The 7,618-nt window shown below is 43.0% G+C and overlaps 1 pseudogene; it reads left to right on the forward strand.

Moving 5' to 3' along the window:
- Positions 1 to 1,084: 1,084 nt before the first annotated feature.
- On the forward strand, positions 1,085 to 2,467 carry LOC129012464 (heterogeneous nuclear ribonucleoprotein A3-like; annotated as a pseudogene).
- Positions 2,468 to 7,618: the final 5,151 nt, after the last annotated feature.

Here is a 7,618-nt window from a genome sequence, read left to right on the forward strand (position 1 = left end):
GAGACAGGGTCTCTCTGTTGCACAGGCTGGAGTGCAGTGGCACCTTCTTAGCTCACTGCAGCCTCAAACTCCTGGGCTCAAGCAATCCTCTCTCCTCAGCCTTCTAAGTAACTGGGACTACAGGGGCATGCCACAACACCTGGATAATTCTTTTGTGTGTGTGGAGACAGGGCCTCACTAGGTTGGCCAGGCTGGCCTCAAACTCCTGGCCTCAAGTGATCCTCTTGCCTTGGCCTCCCAAAGTGCTGGGATTATAGGTGTAAGCCACCATGCCTGGACTGTCTTCTTTTTTATAGATGAGGAAACCAAGGCTCAGAGAGGGGAAGAGATTTGTTGGCAAGTGGCAGAATCTGGACTAGAGCCTGGATTTTCCAATTCCAGTCTCAGGCTGATCCTTCTGGGACTGAAGAACCATCTTTGAGAGCTGAGGCCAGAAGGGAGTTGCTGGGAGCAGGAAGCTGAAGCAGGGGCAGAGGGGACCTCACTACAGAAACTCAGGAGGAAAACCACAACAGCAGGAAGTCCAAGTGGGCCTGGTCAGGCCAACCTAGGAATTCCACGATGTAATTTCTCTTCTCCAATTGAGAGAATACAAGTATGGCCAGGGCTCAGCACCTAGTGTATTAAGGACTCCTAACTTGGGGTTTATGATAACTCATAAAAAATATGGCAAAAGATACATTTTAAAGGTAGTCAGAAAAGCTGGGCCATTGTTCTTTACTCACCAGGAGTCATGTAGCACTTACCGTTGCCAGAATATTCTCTTACAAATCTATTCCAAAGCTACACCTTCATGGCACTCCCAAACCAAAGCTGCAAAAAGACTTTCAGTAGACAGATTAGAAACAGAGCAAGGCTTTCTGGTAAGATATTCTATTTATTTCGACTTGGTATTACCTCTGTCTACTTACAGGATCCCAGAGGAACAAAGCTAAGTTTAACATTAAAACTCAGTGTTAATGGAGTAGCGAGTAGGGAGGATCTCAAACCAGAAAAAAATCTGCAAGTCAACTCTCCAAAACCTGTCAAGAAGCTCTCAGCCCCATATTGAACTTGAGTTGGAAGAGGCAAGTCCGGTCTCAAAATGGAGGTAAAACCGCCGCCGGTTGCCCCCAGCCTGGCTCCGGCCGTCGCCGTTGCTGCTAGGGGGAGGAGGGCCATGATCCAAAGGAACGAGAGCAGTTGAGAAAACCGTTTATTGGTGGTCTCAGCTTTGAAACTACAGATGATGGTTTAAGAGAACATTTTGAGAAATGGGGCACACTCACAGATTGTGTGGTAATGAGAGACCCCCAAACAAAATGCTCCAGGGTCTTTGGTTTTGTGACCTATTCTTGTGTTGAAGAGGTGGATGCAGCAATGTGTGCTCGACCACACAAGGTTGATGGGTGTGTAGTCGAACCAAAGAGAGCTGTTTCCAGAGAGGATTTTGTAAAGTCTGGCACCCATCTAACAGTGAAGAAAATTTTTGTTGGTGGTATTAAAGAAGATACAGAATAATATAATTTGAGAGACTACTTTGAAAAGTATGGCAAGATGGAGAGCACAGAAGTTATGGAAGACAGGCAGAGTGGAAAAAAGAGAGGATTTGCTTTGGTAACTTTTGATGATCATGATACAGTTGATAAAATTGTTGTTCAGAAATACCACACTATTAATGGGCATAATTGTGAAGTGAAAAAGGCCCTTTCTAAACAAGAGATGCAGTCTGCTGGATCACAGAGAGGTTGTGGAGATGGATCTGGCAATTTTACTGTGGAGAAAACTTTGGAGGTGGTGGAGGTAATTTTGGCTGTGGTGGAAACTTTGGTGGAAGAGGAGGCTGTGGTGGTGGAGGTGGTGGCAGCAGAGGTAGTTATGGAGGAGGTGATGGTGGATATAATGGATTTGGAAGTGATGGTGGCAACTATGGCGGTGGTCCTGGTTATAGTAGTAGAGGGGGCTGTGGTCGTAGTGGACCAGGATGTGGAAACCAAGGTGGTGGATATGGTGGTGGAGGTGGAGGATATGATGGTTACAATGAAGGAGGAAATTTTGGCCATGGTAACTATGGTGGTGGTGGGAACTATAATGATTTTGGAAATTATAGTGGACAACAGTAATCAAATTATGGACTCATGAAAGGGGGCAGTTTTGGTGGAAGAAGCTCAGGCAGTCCCTATGATGGTGGTTATGGATCTGGTGGTAGAAGTTGTAGATATGGTAGCAGAACGTTCTAAAAACAGCAGAAAAGGGCTACAGTTCTTAGCAGGAGAGAAAGCAAGGAGTTGTCAGGAAAGCTGCAGGTTACTTTGAGACAGTCATCCCAAATGCATTAGAGGAACTGTAAAAATCTGCCACAGAAGGAGCGATGATCCATAGTCAGAAAAGTTACTGCAGCTTAAACAGGAAACCCTTCTTGTTCAGGACTGACATAGCCACAGTTTCCAAAAAGTGCAGCTATTGATTAATGCAATGCAGAGTCAATTAGATGGACATTTCTGTTATATCTTTTTCTTTTTCTTTTCATTACATCAGGTATATTGCCCTGTAAATTGTGGTAGTGGTACCAGGAATAAAAAATTTAGGAATTTTTAACTTTAAAAAAAAAAAAAAACTGTCAAGAAGTCAAATGTCCCAAGCACTTCATGATTGGAAAAGCTAATGGCTGGTTCTTTAACACTCCGTGGGCTTTCCCATCCTCCTGTATTTTCCTTCTGCCTGGAGGCTTTGTGGGAGAATCCATTTCCTTGCCTTTATCACGATCTAGAGACCGCTGCATTTTCTGGCTCTTGGTTTCTTCAGTGTGTTACTTGAACCTCTTGCTTCCATCATCGTATCTCTTTTTTTTTTTTTTTTTTGGAGACAGGGTCTCACTTTGTTACCCAGGCTAGAGTGCTGTGGTGTGATCATTGCTCACTGCAGCCTTGAACTCCTGGGCTTAAGTGATCCTCCTGCCTCAGCCTCCTGAGTACCTAGCACTACAGGTGCACATCATCATGCTTGGTTAATTAAAACAATTTTTTTTTTGTAGAAACAGGGTCTCGCTATGTTGCTCAGGCTGGTCTCAAACTCCTAACCTTAAGCTTAAGTGACCCTCCCTTCTTGGCCCCTCAAAGCATTGTGATTACAGATATCAGCACATCTCCTACCTTTTTAGAGACGAGGTCTCTGTTGTCTAGGCTGGAGTGCAGTGGCACAATTATAGCTCACTGCAGCCTCCAACTACTGGACTCAAGCAATCCTCCCTGCTTAGCCTCCAGAGTAGCTGGGACTACAGGTACATGCCTCCACACCTGGCTAAATTTTTTATTTTTATCTTTGTAGAGATGGGATCTCGCTATGTTGCCCAGGCTGGTCTCAAAGTCCTGGCTTCAAGTGATCCTCCTGCCTCGACCTCCCAAAGTACTGGGCTTACAGACATGAGCCACCACTCCTGGCCCATCTCCTACTATTGACTTTGATCCTCCTGCCTCCCTAAGGGTCCATGTGAATACACTGAACCCATCTGGATAATACAGGATAATCTCTCTTCAAGATCCTTAATTTAATAACACACACAAAGTCCCTGTTGCTGTCTAACATATCCACAGGTTCTGTGGATTATGACATGGACATCTTTGTGGGGCCACTATTCACCCAAACACAATGGGTAATGGGCACATGGGGGTTTGTTCTATTCTACTTTTGAATATGTTTGAATAAAAATTATGCAAGAAAACCTTCTTTTGACCCCAAGACCCGTTACCACCAGAATTTTGAATTTTTACTCCCTTAACTAGTAAAACTTCCTGAACATTTTCTGCAGTTCTTGTCTCCACTTCCTTGTCTCCCATTCTCTTTAAGCTACATCCAATCAGGCTTTTAACTTTCATCTCTCCACCCAACCCAATCAAAGCCACTAACTCCAACTCACCTCATCTAATAGTCATTCACTACCCACTTCTTGTTGAAACATTTACATTTCTAAGTTTATATTAAACGCTCTCCTGGGTATTATCTTCAACCTCGACATCTACTGCTGTCTGCCTGAAGTGTAGGAAGGACTGAGGCCCAGTCTCAGGCCCTCTACTTGTCTTTCTGTCCCTTGAATGTGCCAAACATTTCCCACCTTGACTTTCGCACTGTTCTTTCCTTCCCTGAGACCCTCCTCCTCCAGATGTGTGCATTATCAGCTCCTTCTTATCATACTTCTCAGCTCAAATGTCACTTCCTCAGAGAGGGCTTCTGTAACCCCTTAACTTAATTAAAAATCTAAATTAACTTTCCATAACTCCCAATATCCCATTACCACGTTCCAGTTTCTTTACTTATTGCTATGTGAACTTAGCTTCTTGACTGACTGTTCTGTTCAGTTAACTTTGTGTCTGTCTCACCCTGTGCTCTTTAAAGGCAAATACTGTATTTTGTCTTGTTCATTGCTGAGTCCCTAGAACCTGGTACATGTTAAGTGTTCAACAGATACCTGTTCAAATAAACTGATGAATGGCTCAGGTTTTTAAAATGAATACATAGGAAAAAAATGGCCTGATATCAGATTCTTAAGTAATTCTCATAAACTAAAAGATTCTGGTTCAGGCCGGGCACTGCGGCTCACACCTATAATCCCAGCACATTGGGAGGCTGAGGTGGGAGGATCACCTGAGGTCAGGAGTTCGAGACCAGCCTGCCCAACATGGCGAAACCCCGTTAAAAATACAAAAATTAGCCGGGCGTGGTGGCGGGTACCTGTAATCCCAGCTATTCAGGAGGCAGAGGCAGGAGAATCGCTTGAACCCAGGAGGCGGGTTCAAGTAGTGAGCTGAGATTGCACCACTGCACTCCAGCCTGGGCAATAGAGCAAGACTCCATATCAAATAAATAGATAATAAATACGAGATTCTGATTCAATAAACATGGGTGGGGTCTAAGAATTTTCATTTTAACAAATACCACAGAAAACTCTGGGGCAGGGGTTCACAGAACATGTTTTTGAGAAGCACTGATTTATCCATTCTTGTAAGCTTTATGTAGGTAGGCAGCATAGTTTTAAAGAGGTATGAGGATTTTCAGAATTGAGTCACTTTGCAAAGTTCATAACAAGTCAGTAAGTAAATTCTAAGAAGGCAGAAACAAATTCTAATTTAAAAAAACAGCCTATCCTCACATGTAAGTTACACAAACACACTATCTATTGTATGCTGGTCATAAATTGGCCTTCACCTCAGTCATGAAAACAAAGCCTAGACTTCTATAACTCCATTTCAAAGAATGAATTCCTCAGACCAAAACAAGAAATATTTGTTTAAAGGAATTGCCAGCAGAGAAAAATGTGATTCTTGAAAAAAAGGATTAAAGAAAATGAAATCTTAGCTTTAAAAGTACACTGTGTTGATGAGAGAAGTGAGCACAAGTTGCTCTGAAGGGGTAAAGGTGGAAGGAAGATTTGCCTTCCACAGTGATCAAAATGGGCAGATGTTTGAAGAGTAATTCCAGATGCTCCCTGTTAACGTGGCATTGCCCCACAGGCAACAGTGGAGTCCAGTGGTGGTGGTGGGATTATGTGCATGAGGGGGTGATCAAATTAGACTCTAGTTTGACTAACAATATATGCCAACTTTGACAAGTAGAGCCAGCTGTTGATTGGCATTTGGGATTTGGCAAGGAGTGCTACTGCCCACTCAAACGATTTTTTTTTTTTTTTTAAGATGGAGTCTCGCTCTGTCGCCCAGGCTGGAATGCAGTGGCGCGATTTCGGCTCACTGCAACCTCTGCCTCCTGGGTTCAAGCGATTCTCCTGCCTCAGCCTCCTGAGCAGCTGGGATTATAGGCACACACCACCATGCCTGGCTAATTTTTGTATTTTTAGTAGAGACAGGGTTTCACCATGTTGGTCAGGCTGGTCTTGAACTCCTGACCTCAAGTGATCCACCCGCCTTCACCTACCAAAGTGCTGCGATTACAGGTGTGAGGCACCGTGCCTGGCCTCAAATGATATTTTAAAACTCTACTTTGTTACAGAGAAAACCAATCTGCACTGTATTTGCTTTTTCATTTTATAAATTTCAGAAATCAAGCTTCTGATATGATCCTGCGTAACGGCCCACTTTACAGAGGTAGTACCTTGTCTAGCTCAGAGTAGCAATTAACACATATTTTATCTAAGATCTACCTTTATTAAAATCCTGATTAAACAGAAAACCACATACTGCATGTTCTCACTTGTAAGTGGGAGCTAAACACTGAGTACACATGGATACGAAGAAGGGAACCACAGACACTGGGGCCTGCTGAGGGTGGAGGGAGAGGATCGAAAAACTACCTATTGGGTACTAACTACGCTTATTACCTGGGTGACAAAGTAATCTATACACCAATCCCCCATGAGATGCAAGTTACCTATATGACAAATCTCTATAAGTACCCTTGAACCTAAAAGTTAAAAAACAATAATGAATAAATAATAAATAAAATCCTGGTTAAACTCCAGAGCACTCACAAATGTCAAACTAATGTTGTCAGTTTCTTGAGGTATTTTCTCCCTTCCTTTTACTTGTCAGTAACTCTTGCTTTTAGCTCACCTTTTAAAGATGAATAGGGTCTACAGCAGTCCTGTCCAGTAAAAATATAATGCAATCACAAATGCAAGCCATGAATGTGATTTTAAACTTTCTAGTAGCCATATTAGAAAATAAAAACAGGTGAAATTATTTTAAATTACCATTTTAACATGTAACCAGTATTTCAAAATGGAGACTTTTTTTTTTGAGACAGATCTGTCACCAGGCTGGAGCGCAGTGGCACAATCTCGGCTCACTACAACCTCTGCCCTCCAGGTTCAAGTGATTCTCCTGCCTCAGCCTCCCAAGTAGCTGGAATTACAGGCGCATGCCACCACACCCGGCTAATTTTTTGTATTTTTAGTAGAGACGGGGTTTCACCATATTAGCCAGGATAGTCTCGATCTCCTGACCTCATGATCCGCCCACCTCAGCCTCCCAAAGTGCTGGGATTACAGGCGTGAGCCACCATGCCTGGCTGAGACATTTTTCATTCAAACTTTTAGATACTAAGTCTTTGATATCTGATATCCAGTGTGTATTTTATAGCACATCTCAATTTGGACTAGCCACATTTCGAGTATTTAATAGCCACATATAGCTAGGAGCTACATATTGGACAGTAAAGGTCTAGAGCTTTGCTACTCAATGTGTAGTCCACAAATTAGAGGCAGTTTCAAAATATTTCTGCTCATAGACAATGTACCTGATCACCCAAAAACTTATAAGATGAATGTTGTTTTCATGCCTGCTACCACAACACCTATTCTGCAGTGTATGGATATGGAGTAATTTCAACTTTCAGGTTTATTATTAAATACATTTCATAAAGCAATAGCTGCCATAGATAGCAACTCCTCTAATGGATCTGGACAAAGTAAATAAGTAAATTAAAAACCTCTTGGAGGCCAGGTGCATTGGCTCATGCCTGTAATACTAGCACTTTGGGAGCTGAGGTGGGCAGATCTCTTGAACCCAGGAGACCAACCTGGGCAACATGGTGAGACCCTATCCCTACAAAAAATACAAAAATCAGCCAGGTGTGACAACGGCATGTGCCTGTAGTCCCAGTTACTTGGGAGGCTGAGGTGGGAGGACCA

Source organism: Pongo pygmaeus, chromosome 1, assembly GCF_028885625.2.
Source record: "Pongo pygmaeus isolate AG05252 chromosome 1, NHGRI_mPonPyg2-v2.0_pri, whole genome shotgun sequence".
Lineage (NCBI taxonomy): Eukaryota > Metazoa > Chordata > Mammalia > Primates > Hominidae > Pongo > Pongo pygmaeus.